Below are 26,721 nucleotides of genomic sequence, written 5' to 3' on the forward strand. Positions count from 1 at the left end.
TCGCTTCATAATATAACCTTTCAATATTTATTCATTATTGCTGTCTACATATGAAATATTTTGCTGATTCCTTAACCCTATCTTTACATTTTTTATACTTCATATAATATTTCAACGTCTGTCTTTGAACATAACCCATATATGATCTATTTTCTTCTATTATTTAATTTTCTTCTTATCAAACTTGCTTGCATTGAATAGATTTTTAGCATCCTTTTCATATCTTCCAAGATAATTCAGACTTGCATGTCTTAACAATTGCCGCAAATCTGTTATACTTTTAGGTAATCCTTTTCTCAGCATGACATCCACCAACTTTCTCGTCCAAATAATTGGCAATAGCATATAATCTAGTAAATGGTTTCCTCGTCAGTTTCTCTTTCCCTTGTATTCATATGGACATCATCTTCTGGAAAATATGTATTAAAAACTAATCCTTTATTCATAAATATTTTGATAAGTTCATTTATGCCCCTGTTTAACAAAGGAATTTCATGTTCAACAATCACGCCATCTTTTCTCTGTCACATAGTTTTGCATTTAAATTGCTTAGCACAAACATACTTTCCTGTTATCCGACCAAGACAAGGACAGATTTAGGCTCTCTCATAAAAAAGTATGTTCGTCTCCATTAAATCCAACCACATTCTTCAACATACACACTCAATTTTACACCATTTTCACCCACCACATCCAATCTTACTCCTAAAATTTCTGGAACTAATGCATTTGTAACCTGCCCTTTACAATTTCCAAGACCTATCTTGACACAACATATCTTGACACAACATATCTTGAAACAATTCTTATATATAATGCATATACCCTTATAAAATCACTATCATTATTCCTTCCTATTCATACAAACATTACCTTTTCACTTTTTTCGAAGTGTAAAAATTCAAGCGGTCACTCTTTTTATAGCTAAAATAAGGCATTTTGACGCGTTTTTCTAATAAATCTTTTTGCATAAGATAGGATTGCATTTATTTAATATACACAAAATATATAAAAAAGGGAATGCTTTAGATGAGGAATATTCAGAATATTGTAGCTTAAATTTCCAGAAATTTTGAAACAAATTCGCCTAGATGATGCAGTATGTAACGGTATTACCTTCCAGCTGTCATTCATAATGTTAATAGTGAGCTAAAACATAAACGGGTTTTTATCCTACCTATGTTAGAAGTGGGAACTTTGTTTGTTAAACTTCCTTTAATATTTGTAAGAAGAAGACTGAGTTCAGACATAAGGGAGCTATTTAAATAACTTTATTTAAAACACTGTTTTTTAATTTATTACTAAGAATAGAGCCGGTGTTAATAAAGCAAAATTAATGATTAATAGAAAAGTTATTTCATATCTGATATAAAAAAAAATTAGTATATACAATTTCACTTGCATTTTAAAGTAGGGTTCGCAATAATACAATCATCCCATTTGTTTTCTAGTGTCAAAAAAAAATGCTTTACAATTAAAGAATATCTAAAGAAAATGAAGATAATTAAGAATAGATAGACTGAGATTCTCTAATTTTATTCATACTTTGTTTTTGATATTTTTCACTGCAAAGAATAATTCTCTTCGAACCTCCAAAAGTGAACCAAAAGCTGTCTGTTGTGTCTTCACCCTATGAATCAGACGCTTTTGTTTTGTTTTGGTTATTTATTTTGAAAAATGATTCGAATTTTCTATTTAAGATTTAAATGAAGACGCTATATAAGTCCACATTAAGGTCAGTAAGTAGGTCGTTCATAGCAGTCTCATAATCACAAAATATTTAGCTAAATATGTTAGCCCTCATGTATTTTGCAAGCATAACTTCTTTGTGCAACTTGTTAGCGCGTTGCTAAGATCAACATGCAATCATGTTGACCATTCATTACTACTAATATAAACCAATTACGGTAGGGTGATGCAAGTAAATGGGAGAAATCCTTATTTTTCAAATTATGCACTTTGATATTCTTGTAGCTGACTGAATCTTATTTCAGAGGGTAAACAAAGACACGTCCACCTAAGTTAAGGTTCCCCACTTATCCTAACCCGGGAGTCGTATCCTAACCTAACGAAGGGGGTTACGTCCCTTCGGAGCCTTTGTATGACAGCGGCCAGTTCCACTCTTATAGATTAAAAATGGGATTCTACTAACCTCAACTTTCCCCCCCTAACCTCCTACTTACTTAACGGGGGGCTAACAATACATACAGGTGGACGCTATCATACATACACCCCCGTCCCCTCTGCAACCCTCGCCCCTTAGACCGCCATACTGTTAGTTTACCCTAATCCTTGTCAACCTTGTGTTTGTTTCCCAAACTGGATTCACACCTGCCACTGGGTTTTTCAGATGTGGCATCTAGTTTAACCCTTACATAAAACTTGAAAAAAAAAAACATATTTCCGACAATTAATGATATCAGAATGTTCAATATACCTATCAATAAGCCTGTTACGCTTTGTATTTCCTCCAAAAGGGAAATGGCCGATTGTGTTGGATGCCATTAATAATGACATCCTTTTTATATTTGAATCAAAGAATGGGTTTAAATGTGTGATTAGTTAGTGGAGGAGCTTAAAAACAATTTTTACTATTTGAAATGATGTCCCGTCCAGATATATAATTTTACTGGAGTTTCTATGGAATATGTAGAGGTAAGGGAGTGGCCAAGAGAAAGTCACAGTACAGAACAAAGTTGTAATTAGAGGTTACTAATGAGTACCGAAACTAAAGATACAGAAAATGGGAAATCAGTAAAATTATAGTCACTGGCAGAACTATATTTTGAACAGAAAAAATAGTTTTTATTGTAGTAAATAATATGCTTTCACTGAATATGACATTCATTTAAACCGAAAACTTGTTAGACCGTCTAAGAATGGGGAGATTCTTTAGAAATCTATTGGTTTTTCCTGCACCATTTGCTCGCTTCGCTCGCGGACAAAGAAAAACATTAAGCTCCTATGTACTAGCAAGCGGTAAATACCGAGTTGCAGACGTTAACCTTATTGACTATTATTTCTTAGATAAGTTTTTATTTGCAGTGAAAACAAGTGTTATTTTTTGAGAAAATATACATTATTGTATTTGAAACTCCTGTTTTTTAGTTGCAAAGCTCTTTCCGTCCGTAACTATAATTTAAACCGGAAAATCAAAGTTTGGACAGAACTACCTGTGTAGGATTTTATGAAGTGTTCTCAGGATCTTCTTCTGTCAGGGTGTCAGAACAAAGCAGTGAAAAGGTTATTTTTATGAGATTACGAATCCAAGTTATTCTTAACAGCTGAATTATGTTATGGGGTTCAAACTAGTGTTTTAGTAGGGTTATGTAAAGTATTGTTGATAAAAATCAATTGGAAAAATTACAGAATGGGGAAATAAACAGTTTTTAGGAAATTAGACTGGTTTCTAATGTATTTTGAGGTGTTTTGAACATTTTCATAATGATTTCTGGCAGGAATTCATAGTTATTGAGTTATGGTGGGTCGACTGCTATAACTCAAAAGCTGTGGCTTTGGGCTAGGTATCATCGTCAAATTACATATGTTCGAAACACCTTAAAATATAGTGTACTTCTTTAATTATGTTATTTAAATAAATTTTTTTAAACCTAGTTTGTTCCGTAACCGAAATACAAACCACGCTATTTACACAGGGGTTTACCTTTTAGCGCAGCTGAAATGGCGAGCCATTAGAATTTAACGAGGGTGTATTACCCCCGCGCTAGTTAGCGGGGGGGGGGTAGGGGAGTGGTAGCTAGCTACCCCTCCCCCCTCACACACCGGTGAACTGCTTCACTTTCACTTTTGGCTCGGACTGTGACAGACGTCTCTGTCTTGGTCCTCTCTTGGCAGCCATTGTTTGTTTTGTCTTTACTTAATCGCTTACTTTTCATTTACTCAATATATATGTAAACATGTTTGTTCCAACACAATATACTCAGCGAGAACCACTTTCTCTTGGAGGGTCCTTGACCTCTCAATCTCGACCAAGATTTTCCCGCGCTACCCCCCTATCTCGCTCCATATAGTTTCTACCCCCGCCGCCAGGATAAGCCCTGCGGCCCGGATTAAGGCAGGTCACTGCTTTCCCGAGTGAGGATGCTCATTAAGTTCTTGGTCGTGAGATGTAAAACATCTCACCCTCTCGCTTAAACTCTTGATCCTTTGGCGCGTTGTGATCCCACGTGTTTCCAGTGTGGGGACTTGTGTTTTTTCTGCGATAGTGCGTTTTCGCAAAGTGTTCTCAGTACGTTCCCCTTGCGTATATCCAGTGTTCCTGTAACTCGTTAGTGTTGGCTCTTCGTGTGCGTACGATGGAGCATGTGCGTCGTTGCCCTGGTCCTAGAGCAGGAAAGTCGTGTGGGGCTTTCCTCTCTAAGCCAGAAGTGGACCCTCATTCCCTTTGTTCCACGTGCAGGGGTAAAGTTTGTTCCTCCTCGGACACGTGTCCCGAGTGCGTGAGTTGGGACGGCATTCAGTGGGTACGGTATAGTACCAAGAAAAAGAAGTCGTCGAAGCGTTCCCCCAAGAAAGTGAGTGGCGTGTCCTCTTTACAGTCGGTCAGTGATCGGTCCGACGAAGCCTCGGCCTCTCCGTCTCCTTCGCAGAGGAGTGGGCAACAAGCCCCCAGTGTTATTGTTAGCCATAGTGTTCTCCCCGGTGAACCTAGTGTGAGGGAGGAACCAAGGGCTGGCCCCTCTGGAGAGAACGGAAGGGCCGCTAGTGCTTCGGGGGAATCGGGCCACGTGGCAGGGGATCACGCTTCCTCAGAAGACCCAGTGTGGGGCAGTGTGGCGATTTCAGACTCCCCCCCGCCCTCGTGGGCCGGTGCGTCGGGTTCTCCCCCTCCAGAGGACAACCACGCTAGAGTTCGCCGCCCGAGTAGCGATGCCTTCGGGTGGAAATTGCCGAAGACTCCGGGAAGGTCACCGCTAAGGATGGATGTGTCCCTGGGTCCCTGGCCTGCTAGCAGGGACAGAGTAGACTCGGTGCCCTCGATCTCTACAGCAGTTCCCGAGGACTTCCTCCAGCATCCTGTCTCGGACGATCGACGGCGAAGAGCCTCCCCCGCGCATCACTCGAGCAGTCGTTACGCGAGGAACGTGGCGCCCTCGGACTCTTCGGAAGCAGATTCATCCTCCGGAGGAGAACGCAGGGAGAAACGGCACCGGAAGAGAGAGCGGACCGATAGTGATCGTTCCCACTCCAGGTCGAGGTCGCGGCACAACAGGAAGCGCCCACGCTCTCACTCCCGTAAGTACAAGAGGGAGGTCTCTCCCGGCGGCGAATGGGTCTACGTCCCCTCAGGAGAGTCCAGAAAGCACCGCTCTCCAGACTCTCGGTCCAGTGAACGAGCCTCTAGGTTGTCACTGCCTACACACAGCCTAGAACCGCTCGACCTGCCACGCAGGAAGGACATCGCTCTTAGGCACAAGTCCTCGAGGCCTCCGGTTCACCCCGCCCAGCGGGGGGAAACGCGCTTCCGAGAAGGCAGCCCGACCGAACCAGCCCAGCTGGGGCGGTTGTCGAGCAGGAAGGACCGGTTTCCGGGGTCGGGTCATCCCACCGGGACCGTGTCCTCCTCTTCCAGAGCCTTGGGGCAGTCGAAAGTCCTCCCGGAGTCGGTGGCCTCCGCCCTACGGCGAGACCCACCCGCGTACGGGGCGCCCTACGGTTACGGGCCGTCCGCCCTAGAACTGAGAGGAGAACGCCCGGTCTACCGCCCTAGAACTGAGAGGAGAACGCCCGGTCTACCGCCCAAGCACGGCGCCCCTACGCCAAGCCGAGGCCTCGGCCGACGGAGGCGAGGCTTCCCCGTCGGAGGACTCCGCCTACAGAAGGGTGGTAGGTCTCGTCAGAAGGCTCCATGGAATTCCGGAACCCTCGGCGCCTAAGGTGAATGCCTGGAGGTCGAGCCTCTTGAGATATACTCACCGTGACGTCCTTCCGAAGTCCTCCCTGGCCCTGCCTCTCGCCCCAGACCTAGTACTGGGACAAGAATACATCGACAACTTGGTGGCCAGCAGTGCGGAGGCCCCCAAGTCCCAGAGTGCCTCCAAACTCCTCCAGGGTCTCAAACTACCGGGCAAAGTTTATATCCCGGAAGGACGGCGCCCAGGTCCCTGTAGGGTGGACCCAGCCTTGGACATCCTGGGACAGGGCGGCTCGGACGAAAGGGCCTATTCAGCCCCTGTGTCCTTCTCACCCTCTGAAGCCGGCATGATGGAGGAGATGTCAAGAGATATGGTTAACTTCTCTTCATGGCTGGACTGGTGGGCCTCCACGTTGGTTAACGTACAGGCCTCCACAGACCCCGACGATCCTGAGCAACAAGGTCTCCTGTCGGACCTTCTCACCTCCGGGGGGAAAGCCCTCAAGTTTATGGCTTATCAGGCACTCTCCTTGACGGCCAACTGGGTCCTTCGGAAGAGGGACACAGTGCTTTCCAAGTTGACAAGAAAAATCCCGGACAGAGAGGCTCGAGTGGTTCGTAGCCTACCCCTAGGAGGCGAGTCGCTGTTTCCGTTGAAGGAACTAGAAGTGCTGATGGAGAAGGTGTCCAAGAGGAGAGAGGCCAACGTCCCCAAACAAACATCCTCCAGGAGGCCTCCTTACAGGAGGTCAGTCTCGGATAGTGCCGTGACCCCTCAGGCTAACCCCAGCTCTTCGAGGAGGGACGCCCCCGCCTCCTCCTGGACATCAACTCCACAGCCCTCCCGCAGGGGAGCTCCAGCTTCTGCCAGCTCCTTCAGGTCAGGTTACTCCGCCTCGAAGAGAGGCAGATCAGGCCGCCCCTCTAGGAGAAGGTAGAGGGAGAGGCCCCCTACTCCCGCCCAGGCCTCGGGTTGGGGGATGCCTCAGACCATATTGGCAAGCATGGAAAACGCATGGGGCGGATGCTTGGACGGTGTCCGTCCTGAAAGAAGGCTACAGGATCCCCTTCATAGCGGATCCACCCCCTCTTATTCCAGCCACCCAGACAGAATGGTTGGCTCCCAGGGACCCGTTGAAAAGGGCTACCCTGCAAAAAAAAGTTTCCTCCATGTTGGAGAAGGGAGCCATGGAAGAAGTCCTTCTCCCAGGGCCAGGCTTCTACAGCCGCCTGTTCCTGGTGGAGAAAGCAACGGGGGGGTGGAGACCGGTGATAGACCTGTCGGCCCTCAACAAGTTCGTCAAGAAGACGAACTTCAAGATGGACACCCCAAAATCCGTCCTGATGTCTTTGAGGGAGAAAGATTTTATGATGACGGTCGACCTCAAGGACGCGTACTTCCAGATTCCGGTCCACCCGTCGAGTCGGAAGTTCCTCCGGGTAAAATGGGGCTCCCAGATCCTGCAGTTCAGGACCCTCTGCTTCGGCCTGTCGACGGCCCCTCAAGTGTTCACGAGGGTCTTCGCGACGGTCTCAGTATGGGCTCACGAACGAGGTATCTGCCTCATCAGATACCTGGACGACTGGTTGCTCCTTTCCAGCTCAAAGGCCCTCTTGGAAGAGCAAGGGAAGGACCTCCTCCAGTTCTGCAGGAGTCTGGGAATCATTATCAACCTGGAGAAATCGAACCTAACTCCATCCAACAGAATGGGGTACTTGGGGATGACGTTGGACACCGTGCAGGGGAAGGCCTTCCCCTCGGAAGACAGGATACAGAACCTCATCAAGATAATTCAGCCGTTCCTGTCGGAGCTTCCCAGGAAGGCGAAAGACTGGCAGAGGCTGATAGGTCACCTGGTCTCATTAGAGAAACTGGTTCCCCAAGGGAAGATACGGCTCAGGCCCGTACAATGGAACCTCAAGGCTCTATGATCCCAGACAGGCTCTCAGAAAACATTGATTCCGGTCCTTCCGGACACGAGAGCAGCCTTAAAATGGTGGCTATGCCAGTCGAACTCCCTCAAGGGGATGCCCCTCGGGTCCTGTCCCCCCGAGTTTCTCCTGTTCACAGACGCCTCCAGCCTAGGGTGGGGAGCCCACCTGGGGGAGGAAACAGCAAGCGGGACCTGGTCGGAGACCGAAAAGCAACTCCACATCAACGTCCTGGAGCTAAAAGCAGTACAAAAGGCATGTCTGCACTTTGCAAGTCGGTTGAAGGGAAACACCGTGGCCCTAATGTGCGACAACGCCACGGTGGTAGCCTACATCAAGAAACAAGGTGGCATGAAGTCGAAGGAACTGTGCGACCTCACCGTAAACATCCTGCATTGGGCGGACGAGCACCAGGTGATACTTCTAGCAAGGTTCATCCCCGGGAAAAGGAACGTGCTAGCCGATGGCCTCAGCAGGATAGGTCAGATAGTAGGGATGGAATGGTCCCTACACCCAGAAGTGGCCAGACTCATCCTTCAACGCTGGGGCTCCCCGGTGATGGACCTCTTCGCAACGAAGCTCAACGCCAAGTTACCGGTTTATTGCTCCCCGGTACCAGACGAAGGAGCAGCCCTAGAAGACGCCTTCCAGCACAAGTGGGACAACCTGGACGTATATGCCTTTCCCCCCTTCACGCTGCTAAGGCAGGTGCTCAACAGAGTAAGAACCTCCCAAAACCTAAAGATGACTTTGGTAGCGCCCTGGTGGCCGGAGAGAGAGTGGTTCGCGGATCTAAAAGACCTGGCAAGCCATCCGCCGTGGCCTCTGCCCCCCAGGTCAGATCTACTGAGTCAACCTCACTTCCTCAAGTTCCACGACAACCCTCTCTCTCTTCGCCTTCACGCCTGGAGACTATCGAGCGGCTCCTGAAGAAAATATACTTAAGAAAATCCTCTACCGTGGTCTACCAGGCGAAGTGGGCCGCCTTTACGAAGTGGTGCGCGGCAAAACACATAAGACCTCTTAAAGCCTCGGTCCCTGACATAGCTGACTTTCTCGTGTACCTTAGGGATAAAATAGGGATGTCAATCCCAGCTATTAAAGGAGTACGAGCAGCCTTAGGCCAAGTCTTTCTCCTGAAAGGCATCGACCTGGGGACCTCGAGACACATAGGGATGCTGATTAGAAGTTTCGAGCAATCCTGTCCTCCTCAAGCCAGGAGAGTGCCCAGATGGGACCTGGCCAAGGTCCTGAAAATGCTGTGTTGTCCTCCCTTTGAACCCCTCAAAGATATCGGGGACAAAGATCTCACCCTCAAGACCGTCTTCTTGCTAGCCTTGGCTTCAGCTAAGAGAGTAGGTGAGATCCACGGTCTCTCCTACGACGTGGCACACTCCAAAGGGTGGAGGGAGGTATCCTTCAAGTTCGTACCCTCCTTTGTAGCAAAGACTCAGAACCCAGCAGTCTGGGACCCGAGGTTTGAAGGTTTCTCAATTCCGGCCATCCCCAAGACAGACAATACGGAAGACCTGAAGTTATGCCCAGTCAGGACGCTCAGGAAGTACCTGGAAAGGACGGCTCATCTCCGCCCAGGTGCCAAGAACCTCTTCGTCTCTTCAGGTGTTAATAAGAAGCAAGTGTCCAAGAACACTATTTCCTTCTGGCTGAGACAAGTCATCACTAGGACTTATGAAGAGGACAAGGTGGCAGTACCAGGCACTCCCCGCCCCCATGACATCAGAGGCCTGAGCACTTCCTTGGCCTTTGAGAGAAACATGGCAGTGGGGTAGATCCTACAGGCCGGCACTTGGTCACACCAGTCGACCTTCACGGCCCACTATCTCAAAGACTACTCAAGAAAGTCTTTGGATGGATTCTCCATTGGGACAGTCATTGCCGCCCTCCAAGCTGTGTAGCGGCAGGCTAGAAGACGTCCCCAACAGTGAATAGACTCGTCCCTACTTCTTCAGGAGAAGACTCAGTAGAGAAGATGTGAAGAGGTAAGTCTTAAAATATAAGCGTAAGGTTTCCGCTGTTACCCCCTATCCGCTCTCTGTACCCCCGCATTCCGTAGCCCTCCAGGCACTATGTGCCAGACCAAGTGGCAGAATGGCTCTCCCGCCTCCTAAGGTGTAAGTCTCCTAGAGAAAGTGGTTCTCGCTGAGTATATTGTGTTGGAACAAATCAAAAATTTTAAACAATTTTTATTTTTCCTAACATACTCACCGAGAACCACTTTCGGGTAATGGCCCTCCCGTCCGTCCCCGAGTGCCATTCTTCCATTGCCGGGTTGGGCTAAACGACGAACTTAATGAGCATCCTGACCCGGGAAAGCAGTGACCTGCCTTAATCCGGGCCGCAGGGCTTATCCTGGCGGCGGGGGTAGAAACTATATGGAGCGAGATAGGGGGGGTAGCGCGGGAAAATCTTGGTCGAGATTGAGAGGTCAAGGACCCTCCTAGAGAAAGTGGTTCTCGGTGAGTATGTTAGGAAAAATAAAAATTGTTTAAAATTTTTGATTTTCATGTTTGTATACATATTTGAGTATAGAAATCAGTAACTTTTCAGATTTGTGTGTGTAGTGTACTTATCTACGTGGTGTCCTCGGCAGTTGGCCGCCACGGCGTTATGGGTGGCGATCGAGTTTGACATGTCTTTCTCTCTCTCTCTCTCTCTTGAGGTCGTTCACCCTTTTACTACGTGTTACTACGCCCTTGTAGCTTCCTTTCCGTGTGGGGGGGTTGCTACGCTGTACGTTTGTCTCAATTAGTTTATGAATCTAATTGTATTTGTTGTTTTTTCAGCTTTGTAGAACGATTCCTTTCGGGGTTTTCGTTCTTTCTTTAGTGTTCATTCATTTTTAAATTACATAATTACATAGTTACATAATTATAATTGTTATAATTCTGTTTTGGTTACAGCTCTCCTTCCGTGAGTGTAAGTGGTTGTGAGGGCACTTGCCTGTTGTATAATTCTTGTTTCCTTTCCCTCAGGATTCCTCTTCGGAGCCTTCCCGGGGGAATGAATGTGTACTAATGTTTTTTTGTTTTATTTTTTTACAGTTACCGATCTAGTTCGTTTCTGTAATATGGCAACGGTGTGAGCTGTCTTGTTGAGTCCTGGGGATTCGGCTGTTGCTGCCTCCCCCCATGTGTTTTCTTCAGGGGCGTGTCTCCTTCTACTGGAAGTACTCCCGTGACGACGGACAGCTCTCCAGTTCATTTTAGAACTCTCAGGAGGCTTGCCTCCTTGGCCAGGTAACTTTCCTTCCGAGGGAAGTTTTTCCTGTCCAGGCTTGAGTTTTTCCCCTTATGGAGGGTTCTCCTCTTGCCTTTTTTTCGTGCGACTATGCTCTTGGTGCTGAGCGGTCACACCTGCAGTTTCGCTCAAGGGGCTGGGCAACTGCAGGAGCTCCTCTTCGGAGGATTGCTCCTTTTAGGTCACTGCTGACCTGTCTCTTCTACGAAGTGTTTCTCTTTCGTTCGCGAGAGAGTACACTCATAGAGACTCCTCTTCGGAGGTTTCTTCTGTTGCTGTTGCTGTTGGCCTCCCTCGCCGTAAGGCCCACCGTCCGCCTCGTCGTAAGGGCCTCTCATCTCCCTATAAGGGTACTTGAGGCGCCTTTTTGAATCTCCGTTTGCAGCCTACAACTCCTTTTTCTCGCCGCCTTGGTGCAAATGGACTGCAGTCTGATCTCGTCTTTCGACGGGCAACGGTCTTCCCGACGGACAACGGTCTTCCCGACGGACAGCGGTCTTCCGACGGACATCAGTCTCCCGGCTGACAACGATCCCTTCGGGGCAAAGGGTTGCCTCCCACGGGGGTTCTTCCCTTGCGTGTCAGGTTTTCCCTGCGCGCCCTTCTGCTGTGTTCTCTCCTACTCCTGCTCAGTGTTAACGCACAGGCGCTCTTCTGCTCATCAGCGCTCTCCTGTTCGTCAGCGCTTTCATGATGATCATCCCTGCTGTTCCTGTTGGTTCCTGTTACGCGCCCTGTGCGCCCACGTTCGGCCTCGCGATCTAGAACTTCGGTTCAGGTCGGGGTCAAGGACTCTTCTTCTACGCAGGCTTCCACGCGTAGCCTTCTGCTCATCAGCGATCATCAGCTCGCCAGCGATCACTTGTCTCTCGGCGATCTCCGGATCGCCCGCGTGTGTTGCAGCCGGCACGCCAACGTTCTCCAACTCTTTTAAGGACATGGTTCGCCAGCTACTAGCTCACCTGCGCATGCTGATCGCCATCGCGCGACCCTCAACTGCGGATGCTGATCGCCATCGCGCGACCCTCAACTGCGGATGCTGATCGCCTTCGCGCGACCCTCAACTGCGGATGCTGATCGCCATCGCGCGACCCTCAACTGCGGATGCTGATCGCCATCGCGCGACTTTCAACTGCGGATGCTGATCGCCATCGCGCGACCCTCAACTGCGGATGCTGATCGCCATCGCGCGACCACACACCTGCGGATGCTGATCGCCATCGCGCGACCCTCAACTGCGGATGCTGATCGCCATCGCGCGACCGCATACCTGCGGATGCTGATCACCATCGCGCGACCCTGCGCATGCTGATAGCCATCTTGCGATCGCCCACCTGCAGAGGCTGCTCGCCATCGCGCGACCGCCCATCTGCGCATGCTGATCACCATCGCGCGATCGCCCTCCTGCACATGCTGCTCGCGATCGGTCACCTTCGCATATTGCTCGCCAACGCACGATCGCTCACCTGCGCATGCTGCTCGACCATCGCGTCGGCATAACACAACGCGCCATCGCCAACCTGCGCGTTAGCGCTCACCAGCTCACCACCGATCGCTTGTTGATCCATATCGCCAGCGGTCTTCCTCGCCCACGCGGCAGCGCGTTTCCTCGCCATCGCGCTCACGCTTGCGTTCGCCGCCTCGGACTCGCGCTCATCCACCTGCCCACCCTCACGACCGCGCGCCCGCTCGCCTGCGCGACCGCTCGCCTGCGCGCCCGCGTGACCGCTCGCCCGCGCCCCCGCGCGACCGCTCGCCCGCGCGCCCGCGCGACCGCTCCCCTGCGCGCCCGCGCGCCCGCGCGCCCGCGCGACCGCTCCCCCGCGCGACCGCTCGCCCGCGCGCCCGCTCGCCTGCGCGCCCGCGCGACCGCTCGCCTGCGCGACCGCTTGCCTGTGCGCCCGCGCGACCATTCGCCTGCGCGCCCACACGCCCACGTGCCTGCACGTCTACGCTCATGCGCGTCCGCGCCCATGCTTTCCAATGTTCGCCCATGCGCGAACCAACGGTTTTCCATCACGCGGACGGATGGTGTTCCGTCGCGCGAACCTACAGTGTTTCTTCGCACAAATGTCGGCTTATTTCTTGCAGTATCCATTGCTCGTCTATGGGTTATCGCTCGCCGACCACCAGCTCTCGCCCTTCCTACCACGCTCGCCCTCCTTCTGCGCTCCTTCGCTCACCTTCGTTTGCGTTACCGCGCATGGGCGCTTCCACGTTCGCCCACGCGAAAATCTTTGAATTACCGTCGCGCGAGCTCCAGGGCGATTGCGACCACGATTCCCAATGGGGTTTTCGCAGCATGGCCAGCCTGGCGAGTTGTTCTGGAGCGTATTTCCAGAACACGGCCTCACCCCGTAAACGCAGAGCATGGCACTTGCAAGAATAGGAGAAACTTAAGGGAGATCTGAGCAACACTCCTCTTTCCTGAACCTGGTTAGCCCTTCCTCGTCATTCCCTGGAAGGATTTTTGGCAGGGGGGCTTTCCGTTCGAGATTTCTCCATCGGACAAGGGGTGACTGCTTACCCCTTCCTCTGGGAGCTTACCAGGTTCTTTCCCTCCTCGGTTACGGCCCGAGGTTGGGTTCAAGGAAGCTACAGGAAGAGCATGGGTACCTCCTCCTCTCGAGCTCAGGCACCTTGGGCTTTCGTCGTTAAGTATCTAACTTGCGGATAAGCTCGATGTTGTACCATCTGGACGCGCTGACTGAGGGCTTCCTTCGGGTGTCTCATCTGTGGAGGTCGACGAACTCAGACACCCTTCCATCCTTGAGAAGAGTTTGTTTGTGCCCAAGGACAGAGACTTAGACAGCGGCTGTGCGGAGGAAATCGACTTCCGTTTTCACTCCCCCAAGGCGCTTTCTTCCAGACTCTGCAGGGCTCCAGTGCCCTTTTTTTCAATCACGTCGGCCTAAGTTATCGGCTACGACAACTGGGACAAGGTGTCCAATTGCAGTTTCCTCCTGTCAGGAACAGATGGCACGGGAGACTCCCCCGGGGGGGCATAGTCCTAAAAGGAGTTCACGAACTCTAGGATTGCAGGTTTTTCTCTGGGAGGATGCTTAAGGTTACTCATCCGAATGACAGTTTCCCGATGCCCATTCCCGCACAAGCTCTGTGATCAGCCAAGGATATCGCGCCTGCCGTCTCTGTCAGCGAATTCAGTGTCTCTGAACCTCTATGCCATAGCGTCAGCAGAGTTGCCCGGTTGGGCAGAATGATCCATACCTTAGGCGAAGGTCTTCCTTAGGATCATCGACGGCTTCACCCCCGGCTTCCTTAGTCGATCCTTTCTTGTAAGAAAGGATCTGAGAGGGGATGTCCTTGGTCGACCTCTCAGCCCTGATCAAGTTTGTTGAACAAACTTCGGCCAGCGTAGACCAGCAGAATTGACCAGACTGGTAATGAGGCGACAGGACTCCTTAAACCCTGGATCGGAAGGACGGGTACTTTCAGTTTCCATTCCATCCATCTTCCAGGGTGCTCGTCGAATTCAGCCTAGACTGCAAGTATTCCTGCTTATGATGCAGTGTGGCTATCCCGCCATGGCATAGCAGGTTTGTTTCCCCAGAGAACTCTCCCTGCCTTCCTCTTGGCCGCTCAGGTGCAGGCTTCCGCCTCCTCTGCTGTTTGGAGGGCTGGTCAACTCCGGTAGGCTCGGGTTCGACCTTCTTCAGCGCCGGGACAAGCTTCCGGATGCTTACCATGAGTGTGGGCTCATGGTATTTTGCTTGGAGCCTTCTCTTCCTCTGCCTCAACATCTGGAGTATCTGGCCATGATATTGAGTCAACGGCCTTACCACGTTGGAAACCCCGCTTCTCGTCCGTCCAGCGAGGTTAAGCAACGTCGGTTCTGGTCGGTACTTGGATGGGTGACCACCTGGGGACGCCAGATTCTGTTACCACATCCTCCGAGCCTTCCTTTCGGTTGACTGTGGCAAGACTGAGGAGAGTCGCAGTACCTGTTCTCAGTCAAGCAGAGCTTTCAGCCCTACCTTGGAACGTTTCCTAGTTCTCCTTTCCTCATTGACCCGTCTATAGTCCGAACGGTCGCCTCAGGATAAGTTCCATGTGGGGCGATCCAAGTTCCGGTGGCTTCAGGCAATGTTTAACCGGACTTCCTGGCCCCTATGGGACCAGCGGAACTATTAGACCTGCAATGGGTGTTGACCTATGGAGCCTCTTGATGGTAGTGGATATTCTCGTCCTTTCCCCACATTCTTGATGCTGTTCTCGGACTCGTCAAAGGAAAGGGGGGGCCATGTTCCGGTCCAGGCCTATGGTCAAGACCTGAAGGATACCTCTCCATCATTCAGGCAGGCTTAGGGGCCTTAGTCTGGCCCCTCTCCAGATCCTACAGCTCCTGCCGAGTCGCCCCGTGCGTGTCGACTTCATGATTCTGGCGTATTCTACCAGCAGGGGACGCATTTTCACACCTTCACATCTTGCAGTAGGGATACCGGGATGATTGAGATTCTCTCAATACCACCATCGGCTCTCTCATTCCAGGCAGGGGAATGTTTCTCTCAGACTATCCAAGCAGAGCCTCGTAGAGAGAGTGTACCTGGGGGTCTTTGACCTTGGGTAACCAGCAAGTACTGGTCTGGGGGACCTGATCGCGACAGCTTGGAACCTCAAGCTTCCGCTATTCTTCCCCCCAGTCTCAGACCCCGAGACTCTGGCAAGATGCATTCCGGTGATGGTGGGACAACTTCGACGCCTGCGTCTTCCCTCCCTTTTGTCTGTGGACAATGGGTCTCAACAAGACCAGGTTGTCTGTCAACCTTTCAATGGGAGAGCTCCACTGGGACTATGCGCAGAACGGTTTCTGGACCCTCTGCTTCCCCTGACGGAACTCCCGGGAGAGCTTCTCCCACGGCGCAGACTACTCAAGCAACCACACTGCGACATCTCTCCCGAACCGGGGCGTCGCTTCGGCTTCATGCCTGGAGACACTACGCCTCCTCCTCAAGAAGAGACAACCCGCTACAGTCGCGGTACGGAGGTCGCGTCATCTGCGATAGTCATCCACAGGGGTCTCCCAGGCAAAGTGAAGAGTCTAAGGTGGTTGGTGCCGTGGGAGATATACCTCTTCCCTTGAGGCCTCTTCTCCAGCAATAACGGTCTTATTGCCTTTCGGCAGGAGGAAACTCCTTTCCGCTCTCGGCAATGAAGCCTGTCGCTCAGCCTTTCACTGACCTTCAGGCTTAAAGGAATAACTTTTTCCTGACCGCTGGATCTATCCTCGCTCATGCGAAGCTACGATCGTCCCTGCCCTAGTCGGTGGAAGACCTCCAACTTTGAGCATGGCTCGGACTTTTAGTCCTTTAAGAGATCTTCTCAAGACCCTTTACGACAGGCCTCGGATTGTATTCCGCCTTGGGTCTCCTGCTCACTCTGGCCACGGCCAGTGTGTAAGCAATCTTCTTGGTCTCTTATGACTCCCCCCTTTCTAAGGAAGAGGGGAAGGCAACATTCAGGCTCGCTCCTGAGTTGCTGGCTAGACTCAGAATCTGGGGGTCCCGGCCTTTCGGTCCGATTCATTCAAGATTTCGAGTCTCCATTCTGTATCTGATGTCCCAAGACCTTCTCTTTCTTGCCAGTAAAGGAATCGAGAGGTTAGCGCTGGGAACAGCTGCAGTTTGTCCTCAGTTGCAGCCGATTTGGGAGCACAAGGAGGACATGGGGGAGAGTCACCAGTATACCTCTTCAGCCCGGACTCAAGGACATTCATCTCGACCTGTCTCCAGACCCTCCCCCGTCACGTCGCCCTACAGCACGATGTTGGATACATCGCAACGTCCCTCGCCTTCGAGTAATACTACTCTGTGACGCAGGTGCTACAAGCTGGAGTCTGGAAGCGTCTAATGACCTTCGCAGCTCGCTTCCTGCAGGGCGTGACCCACAGGAGTCTCGATACGTTTTCTATCGCTCTGTGGTGGCTACACAATAGCTGGTCTAACCTCAGGCTCCTTTTTGGACAGGTAGCAGAAGGTTGAGGGCATTGTTATCAGGTTTTAGTCTGCATGAACGAAAGAAGTATGTCTGGCCCTTACTTCTTTCTTCATCATCCCCTCTACGGGGAAGCAGCATCCTGGTCTCTGCATAGCTGACCTCGAACCTCTGCAGGTAAACCATGCTTCCTTGTGTTCAGAGTATTGAGTCAATACTGTCGCGTCCCCCATACCCTGACGAGGTGGTATTGGGAACGTCCTAACTCAGAGTTCCTTCTGGAACTCCAGGTCAACTGCCTAGGACGGGTCACACTTCTTCCTTCACACACAAGCTTATGTAGGCCACATGGTTCCTTGCGAAGCAAGGAACTTGTGAGGTGCAGGGACTCCTTTTATCGAGTGCTACTCACTCGGATTCTGAGTCCCCGGGTAAAGCCAAAGCCAGTATGGCTGGGGACTTTCCACCCTACCTAAGGGGTAAGTCACCCTGTGTAAATAGCGTGGTTTGTATTTCGGTTACGGAACAAATGACAAATTCGAAGATAATTTGTATTTTTCCTAACCATACAAACCTTAGCTATTTACACATATTTGCCCGCCAGCCCTGTCCCCCAAGACAAGTCCTACTTCTAAGTGAAAGTGAAGCAGTTCACCGGTGTGTGAGGGGGGAGGGGTAGCTAGCTACCACTCCCCTACCCCCCCGCTAACTAGCGCGGGGGTAATACACCCTCGTTAAATTCTAATGGCTCGCCATTTCAGCTGCGCTAAAAGGTAAACCCCTGTGTAAATAGCTAAGGTTTGTATGGTTAGGAAAAATACAAATTATCTTCGAATTTGTCATTTCCATCAGTCATCATCGTAAAAAGCGGTCATTTAATAAGATAACCTACTGTAATCAAAACCGAGTAACAGTAATGAAACGCTGTCAGAACACTGGAGCTTTTGTATGCTAGGACTTCTGGACGGATAGAAAACTGGGGTTTCCATCCCATTTTCTATGGAGTCGTTTGTAGTAGTCTTCATTGTAATACAAATGCTTCCTTACTTAATTGAGCTAAGGAGTTATTGGTTTCTGCTCTGCCGTATGCTCGCTTTGCTCGCGATTAAACTTCATTTCACTGCTATGTTTTGGCAAGCGGACTATGTTTTGCTATGCACGTTAGCCCCTGGGTCAGTATTTTAGCGTTAATTATCAATTATACAAACTTGAAGGTGGGAATACGCAGAGGTGGAAGCACTCTCCTATGATATGTGCTACTATGACAAAAGTAGCTTTTATCAGAATCCGTAACTTTGTTAATAGAGGTTTCTGCCAGTAGTATATGGGATTGAAAATAGTGTACAGTATTTGCAAAGAACTATTCAATTAAGCAAATTCCAGTGTCCTAACTAATATTAGCCTACACCATTGTATACAGTAATTGAACTAATCAATTTATAAATAATGTACTACAGTAAAGTAAAACTAAGATATATTTAATTATGGTGGTTAAAATTGTTTAACAAATATTTTAGTACAGTAAAGTGAAACTCAATGCCATCCTGGTGTAGCTCAGATTTTATTAATCAAATTAACTTGAGCTATATAACGGGCACTATCTCTGCTTGACTATGGGTGCAGTTGTTCCATAACTGGAATACAAACCACGCTATTTGATAGGGGTATTACTTTCGCCGTAGCTGAAATGACGAGCCATTAATTTTTAACGAGGGTTAACTACCCACATCGCTAGTAGAGAGTGAGCACCGAGTGGTCTTTGGATCATTTAGTAGCTAACAAAGTCCTGACTTGTGGGGTTCTCCGACTGTGGACCTCTCCGCAATGGCCCTGAACTTCAGGCTCCCGCTGTACTGTTCCCCAGTCCCAGACCCTAAGGATTTTTGGCAAGATGCTTTCCAACAAAGGTGGGACAACATCGACGTTTACGCCTTTCCCCCGTTCTGTCTGATGAGGAGGGTACTCAACAAGACCAGAACATCGGTCAATCTTTCAATGACCCTCATAGCTCCGCTATGTCATCACGCAGAATGTTTCCCGGACCTTCTGCAACTCGTAACGGAGCCTCCAAGAGAACTCCCTCTACGACACGAGCTACTCAAACAACCACATGCCAACATCTTCCACAAAGCCGTAGCTTCGATACGACTTCACGCCTGGAGACTATCCAGCGTCTCCTCTCTGAGAGAGGATTTTCACAACAAGCTGCAAAATTATCAGCAGGAATCTACCAGGCAAAGTGGAAAGTCTTCTGTGGTTGGTGTCGTGGAAGGGATATCTCTCCACTCGATGCCACTATTCCAGCAATAGCGGAGTTCCTTGTGTATTTACGTGAAGAAATGTGCCTATCAGTCTCGTCAGTAAAAGGCTATCGCTCAGCCTTAAGCCTCGCCTTCAGACTGAAAGGAATGGACATTTCTTCAACGCTAGAACTTTCTCTACTCATACGGAGTTATGAACTTACCTGCCCTGAGTCAGAAGTGAGACCTCCCCCATGGAACGTGGTTTGAGTTCTCAGATCTCTGAAGAGACCTCCCTTCGAGCCATTACGCCAGGCAACAGATCGCCACCTGACTTGGAAGACGGTGTTCCTGCTAGCTTTGGCCTTGGCCAAGCAAGTCAGCGAACTTCATGGTCTCTCATATGACATCGCCCATTCAAGGGGATGGGGAGAGGTAACGTTCAGCTTCGTCCCTGAGTTTATTGCTAAGACTCAGAACCCGGGAGTAGCGGATTCACAATTCGACTCCTTCCGGATTTTTAGTCTCCTTACTGTAACAGATGACCCAGACCATCTCTTACTATGCCCATTAAGGAGTTTGAGGCTGTACCTCAAGAGGACAGCGGCAGCCCGTCCTCGTGTGCCTGCACTATTCGTCAGCACAGGAAGGACCAAGAGGAGGGTCACCAAGAACACCATCTCAGCATGGATTTGCTGGGTCATTGACCTTGCTCTGAATCCAGACCCTCCTCCATCACATCGCCCCAGAGCACATGATGTCAGGGGCATAGCTATGTCCCTGGCCTTCAAAAGAAACTACTCAGTGATGCAGGTTCTTCAAGCTGGGGTGTGGAAATGTCAAAACACATTCACATCCCACTATCTGCAAGACATGACCCACAGTAGACTCGATACGTTTTCTATCGGTCCTATGGTGGCTGCATATCAGCGGGTTTAAAACCTCAAGCTCCTTATTGGACAAGTAGCAGAAGGTTGAGGGCATTGTTACCCGGTTTTAGTCTGCATGAATGAAAAGGTTTGACTGGCCCTTATTCTTTTCTTCATTCTCCCCTCTTTTGGTGAGAGCAACATCCTGGGTTCTCTGCATTGCTGACCTCAAACCACTGCAGGTAAACCATGCTCCCTTGTGTACCTAGTATTAAAATTAATACTGTTGCATCCCCATACCCTGATGAGATGGTATTGGGAAAGTTCTAGTGCACAGTTTTTCCATCTAAAGAACTCGGAATAACTTTACAGGGCGAATCACATTTCTACATACCTTCACACACAGTTTGTGTAGGCTGCGAACCTTGTGTAGTAAGGTTTTACCGAGGTGCAAGGACTCCTTACTCCTTGAGTGCTAACACACTCAGATAAGGAGCCCCCGGGTGAAGCCAAAAAGCCAGATTAGCTGGGACGTCCACCCTTCCTAATGGGTGAGTCACCCCTACTAAATACTGTACTGTAGTGTGGTTTGTATTCCAGTTACGGAACAAATGACAAATTCGTAGATAATTTGTATCTTTCCTAACTATACAACCTTAGCTTTTTCAATATTAAACTTACCCGATAATCATGTAGCTGTCAACTCCGTTGCCCGACAGAAATCTATGGAGGGATACGCCAGCTATCACAATACTAGAAGGGGGTGTACTTACCAGCGCCACCTGTGGCCAGGTACTCAATCATTTGTTGTTGACACCTCCTCAATTATTCCTCTGTCGTGCTTCCGGCTAGACGTTCTGGGATACGCTCATGGTCTTCGAGTTTATTCATGGATATTTGGTGAAGTATTCTCTTAGATTAACGGCTGTCGCATACTGGAATCCTTTTTATATTAGCTAGATAGCTTTTATATAAATACTGATTAACGGTTAATGAATTTTTGCTTGTTTTTGGATCACCCTTTGACTTACTCTTTGAAACAAGATGTCTGACGTTTCGCAAGCTTCCTCCCATAGACGATGTAGGTCTTGCAATAGGCGTATTCCGAAGGCCTCGGTAGATCCTCACACCGCTTGTTCTGACTGTAGGGACAGGCCCTGTCTATTAGAAAATCGGTGTGAGGAGTGCGCCGGACTTTCGGAATTGGATTTTGTACGTCTTTTAAAATATTCATCTAAGTTAGAGAGAACTAGAGTTAGGAGAAGTTCTTCTCACTCTTCTATGTTTTCCTCACCTCATGATCCCCTACCTTTTCCTACCCCTGTAGTGGCTACCCCCGAACCTACTGTGTGCCCTCCGCCTGATATGTCAACTGTTTTGCGTGCTATTCAGGCTTTAGGAGATAAAGTAGAATCAGTGGTAAGTGACCATAAGTCTCTGATGGCCGAGGTTAAAGAACTGAAGGTCAAGAGTGCAGTGGGTGGAAATAGTGCCAGTGCTGTGACGAGTGCTAGTGTCTGTGCAGTGCCAAGTGCTAGTGGTGCCAGTGTGGTGCGTGAGGATTTTTCTGTGCGAGCCAGTCGTCCTCCCAGTCCGGGACCTCTTGCAAGCTCCCATGCCCAGGGGAGAAGCAATGTCGAAGGGCTTAAGGGTTCGACAGGCCTTGTTAGGCGCACAGAATTATCCTCGGTGGTTGCGGGCGTGTCTTCCTTAGACCGTCACTCCCACCTGCAGACGATTGAGCCCGTCTTCTCGTCCGCTGATCTTCATGCAGGGAAGAAACGTTGGTCTCAGGTCTCGAGACCACTTAAACGTAGAGTTCAGTCAGCGAGTGCTCAGCCAAGTTGTAGTCATTGGCTCAGCTCCGACTCGCCTCTGTCATCGGTCGACTGTACTCCGCCCAAGAGGAGTAAGGTTCTGCCTATACAGACCCCGACTGTGACTTTACCTCAGTCTGTTATCGTTTCTGCCGACCCCAAGTGGACCCTGCTTCAGTCCATGCAAGCTCAGCTGTCGGACTTGATGCGTGAGTGTCGGGCTGAGAGTGTTGCACCTCCTCCTCCGCCTACACTCCCTCCACCTGTTCACGCTCCGCCTGTGCTCGCCCAGCCTGCACCTGCTCCGCCTGTGCTCGCCCAGCCTGCACCTGCTCCGCCAGGCGTACGATGTTGAGCCACTTTCGGAGTTTGCTGTTCACAGTGTTGTTCAGCCTCAGCCTTCTTTAAGGCAACCCTTGCTTTGGGATCAGGAGAGTTACACTCTTCCTCCTCCTCCCCTTGCTGCTCCACCAGTGGTGCAACTCTCGGTTGGGGTACAACAACCTCTCCCCTCCGTGAGTCTGTCTGCTCAACCAGCGCTGCACCAAGCTCAACCCTCATCTAGGCAAGCTCCTCTACACCATGGACTTGCGCCTCAGGAGCCTCAGCTTGCGAGAACTTTACCTTGTTCTGCGCAACCTCAACCTTCTCATGCTCCACTCATCTCTCAGGAACAGGAACGGACTACTCCGCCTCCGTCATCCGCTCAGCTGGTGCATGCCTTGGGTGCAACTCTTGCTAGGAGTCAACCTCCTTCACCCATGCACCTGCCTTCTGCTCCGTCTGTTGTTCAGCCTATGCAGTCTGAACCTCAGGTTTTCCCTCAAGTTGAGGAAACCTCTGTTATTGTTCCTACCCGTTCTGACTCTGCGGTTCAGCATTCTGGTCCTTTTGCTTCGCTACCTTCTGCTGATGAAGTGTCGGATGATGAGGAGGCACACCTTGATCCCTCATCAGACGTGGAGGAGTCTAAGCTTTCTCCATTGTCTGTTGATTTTCGAAAGGTCTTGGCTCTACTCAGGGAGCTTTACCCTGACCACTTCGTCTCTGCTGTTCCCCGCTCTCCTCCATCTGAGTTTTCGCTAGGCGTACAACAAGCTAAGTCGAGCTATACTAAGCTTGTCCTAGCTAGATCCTCCAAGAGGGCCTTAAGGACCTTAGGGGAGTGGCTTCAGTCTAAACAACACCTGGGCAAGACTTCCTTCATGTTCCCTCCAACGAAGCTCGCTTCGAAAGGTTGCGTTTGGTATGCCACAGGGGAGGCACCAGGCTTGGGAGTACCTGCCTCTGCCCAGGCTGACTTCTCAAGTCTGGTGGACTCGCCTAGGAGGACTGCGATGAGACGCTCGAAGGTTTGTTGGACCTTCTCAGACCTGGATCATCTTCTGAAAGGGTTGTTCAGAGCTTTCGAGATGTTCAACTTTCTCGACTGGTGCCTGGGAGCCCTCAGCAAGAAAACATCTCCTGCGGACAAAGACTCTGCCATGTTAATTATGTCCTGCATGGATAAGGCTATCAGGGATGGATCGGGTGAGCTAGCGTCGTTATTTGTATCAGGGGTGTTGAAGAAAAGGGAACAACTGTGTACCTTCCTCTCAGCCAGCATTACACCGTGCCAGCGGTCACAGCTCCTTTTTGCTCCACTCTCAAAGTTCCTCTTTCCCGAGGAGCTAGTTAAGGACTTGTCGGCTGCCCTGATACAGAAGGACACGCACGATCTTGTAGCCTCATCGGCTCGTAAGTCTAAGGTTACCACCTCTGTCCCCAAGACTTATCGCTCCCCAGTGGCTGATACCCCGGCCACTAGGTTCATACCGCCCTTTCGTGGTAGAGCCCCCAGCCGAGGAAGCTCCCGTCCAGACTCTCACAGGGGCAAGTCTAGGAAAGGACCCAGGACATCGAAGGGAAAGCACTGACTCTCAGATTCTCCAGACAACAGTAGGAGCCAGGCTCAAGATCTTCTGGCAAGCCTGGGAGAAGAGAGGTGCAGACGCACAGTCTGTCAGTTGGCTGAGGTACGGTTACAGGATTCCATTCTGCCTCAAACCGCCTCTGACCACATCGCCCATCAACCTCTCTCCCAACTACAAAGAAGAGGACAAGAGGCTAGCATTGCAACAGGAGGTGTCGCTACTTGTGCAGAAAAAGGCAGTGGTTATAGTCCGGGACCATCAATCCCCGGGCTTCTACAACCGTCTCTTTCTTGTAGCCAAAAAGACAGGAGGTTGGAGACCGGTGCTGGACGTCAGCTCTCTCAACGAGTATGTCACCAAGCAGACGTTCACAATGGAGACGACAAAGTCGGTCTTAGCAGCGGTCAGACAGGAGGACTGGATGGTCTCGTTGGACTTGAAAGATGCATACTTTCACGTTCCCATTCATCCAGACTCCCAACCTTTCCTGAGATTCGTTTTCGGAAAGGTTGTCTATCAGTTCCAAGCCCTGTGTTTTGGCCTAAGCACAGCTCCTATGGTCTTTACTCATCTGATGAGGAATGTAGCGAAATTCCTGCACTTATCGAACATCAGAGCCTCCCTCTACCTAGACGACTGGCTGTTGAGAGCCTCCACGAGTCGTCGTTGTCTGGAGAACCTCTCTTGGACTTTAGATCTAATCAGAGACCTAGGTCTATTAGTCAATATAGAGAAATCTCAACTCATTCCCTCCCAATCCATTGTGTACCTGGGAATGGAGATTCAGAGTCGGGATTTTCGGGCTTTTCCATCGGCCCCCAGGATAAACCAAGCCCTAGAGTGCATCATGAGCATGCTGAAGAGGAGCAATTGCTCAGTGAGACAGTGGATGAGTCTCACGGGGACCCTCTCTTCTCTGGCCCTGTTTGTCGAGCTAGGGAGACTCCACCTCCGCCCTCTTCAATTCCATCTTGCAGCTCATTGGGACAAGGGCTCGACTCTAGAAGCAGTCTCTATCCCTATCAACCAAGAGATGAAGACCACTCTCCGGTGGTGGAAGCACAATCTCCTTCTCAAGGAGGGTCTATCATTGGCCATCCAGACCCCCCATCTTCATCTCTTCTCGGATGCATCGGACTCGGGCTGGGGTGCGACCTTGGACGGACGGGAATGCTCAGGAGTATGGAACAAGGAACAAGGATTACTCCACATCAACTGCAAGGAACTGTTAGCAGTTCATCTTGCCCTGTTGAACTTCAAGTCCCTCCTGCTAGGCAAAGTGGTGGAGGTGAATTCAGACAACACCACAGCCTTGGCTTACATCTCCAAGCAAGGAGGGACCCATTCGAGGAGCCTTTACGAGATCGCAAGGGACCTCCTCATTTGGTCAAGAGGTCTAAACCTCACACTGGTCACGAGGTTCATCCAGGGCGATATGAATGTTTCAGCGGATCGCCTCAGCAGAAGGAATCAGGTCATTCCCACGGAATGGACCCTCCACAAGAGTGTGTGCAACAGACTTTGGACCTTGTGGGGTCAACCTACCATAGATCTGTTTGCCACCTCCATCACCAAGAGACTTCCGCTTTATTGTTCCCCTGTTCCAGACCCTGCAGCGGTTCATGTGGATGCTTTTCTTCTGAACTGGTCCCATCTCGACCTGTACGCATTCCCTCCGTTCAAGATTATAAACAAAGTTCTGCAGAAATTCGTCTCGCACGAAGGGACACGGCTGACGCTGGTTGCTCCCCTTTGGCCTGCAAGAGAATGGTACACAGAGGTACTTCAATGGCTAGTCGACTTCCCCAGGACTCTACCTCTAAGAGTGGACCTTCTACGTCAACCACACGTAGACAGGTTGCACCCAAACCTCCACGCTCTTCGACTGACTGCCTTCAGACTGTCGAAAGATTCGCTAGAGCTAGAGGCTTTTCGAAGGAGGCAGCCAGTGCGATTGCCAGAGCTAGAAGAATTTCCACTCGTAGAGTCTACCAGTCTAAGTGGGAGGTCTTCCGAAGTTGGTGTAGAGCCAATTCAATATCCTCTACCAATACCTCTGTGATCCAAATAGCTGACTTCCTTCTTCATCTTAGGAATGAGAGATCCCTTTCAACACCTACGATTAAAGGGTATAGGAGCATGTTGGCCTCAGTTCTCCGCCACAGGGGTTTGGACCTGTCTTCCAACAAGGACCTTCAAGACATTCTCAAGTCTTTTGAGACGTCTAAAGAACGTCGTCTTTCCACTCCAGGCTGGAATCTAGACGTAGTCTTAAGGTTCCTTATGACATCTAGGTTCGAACCTCTCCAGTCAGCTTCCTTCAAGGATCTTACCCTCAAGACTGCTTTTCTCGTTTGCCTTGCAACAGCTAAGAGAGTCAGTGAGGTTCATGCCTTCAGCAAGAACATTGGTTTCACAACCGAATCAGCTACATGTTCTTTTCAGCTTGGATTCCTAGCAAAGAACGAGCTTCCTTCACGTCCTTGGCCTAGATCGTTCGAAATACCTAGCCTCTCCAACATGGTAGGTAACGAACTAGAGAGAGTTCTTTGCCCTGTCAGAGCTCTCAAATATTATCTGAAGAGGTCTAAACCTATTCGAGGACAGTCAGAAGCCTTATGGTGTGCCATCAAGAAACCCTCGAGACCCATGTCCAAGAATGGGCTTTCGTACTATATAAGGCTTCTGATCAGAGAAGCACATTCTCACTTAAAGGAGGAAGACCTTGCATTGCTGAAGGTAAGGACCCACGAAGTAAGAGCTGTAGCTACTTCGTTGGCCTTTAATAAAAACCGTTCTCTGCAGAGCATTATGGATGCAACCTATTGGAGGAGCAAGTCAGTGTTTGCATCGTTTTATCTGAAA

General features: G+C 50.0%; 1 protein-coding gene and 1 pseudogene across 3 annotated transcripts in view; both read left to right on the forward strand.

Annotated features, from left to right (window-relative positions):
• The first annotated feature begins 1,604 nt into the window (after positions 1-1,604).
• The window catches only part of Ranbp21 (exportin-5-like protein Ranbp21), a 126,024-nt gene continuing 100,907 nt past the window's right edge, over positions 1,605-26,721 (forward strand). Inside the window, exon 1 of one of the 3 annotated variants that reach the window (XM_068362255.1) lies at positions 1,605-1,735. The gene's annotated coding sequence lies outside the window, so the exon portion shown is untranslated. Of the gene's footprint in view, positions 1,740-1,807; positions 1,908-26,721 lie in introns of those variants that run through there. The other 2 variants (XM_068362257.1, XM_068362256.1) reach the window with 2 other exon arrangements.
• LOC137630737 (5S ribosomal RNA) lies at positions 14,852-14,970 on the forward strand (annotated as a pseudogene).

Source organism: Palaemon carinicauda, chromosome 38 (genome assembly GCF_036898095.1).
Source record: "Palaemon carinicauda isolate YSFRI2023 chromosome 38, ASM3689809v2, whole genome shotgun sequence".
Taxonomy (NCBI): Eukaryota; Metazoa; Arthropoda; class Malacostraca; order Decapoda; family Palaemonidae; genus Palaemon; species Palaemon carinicauda.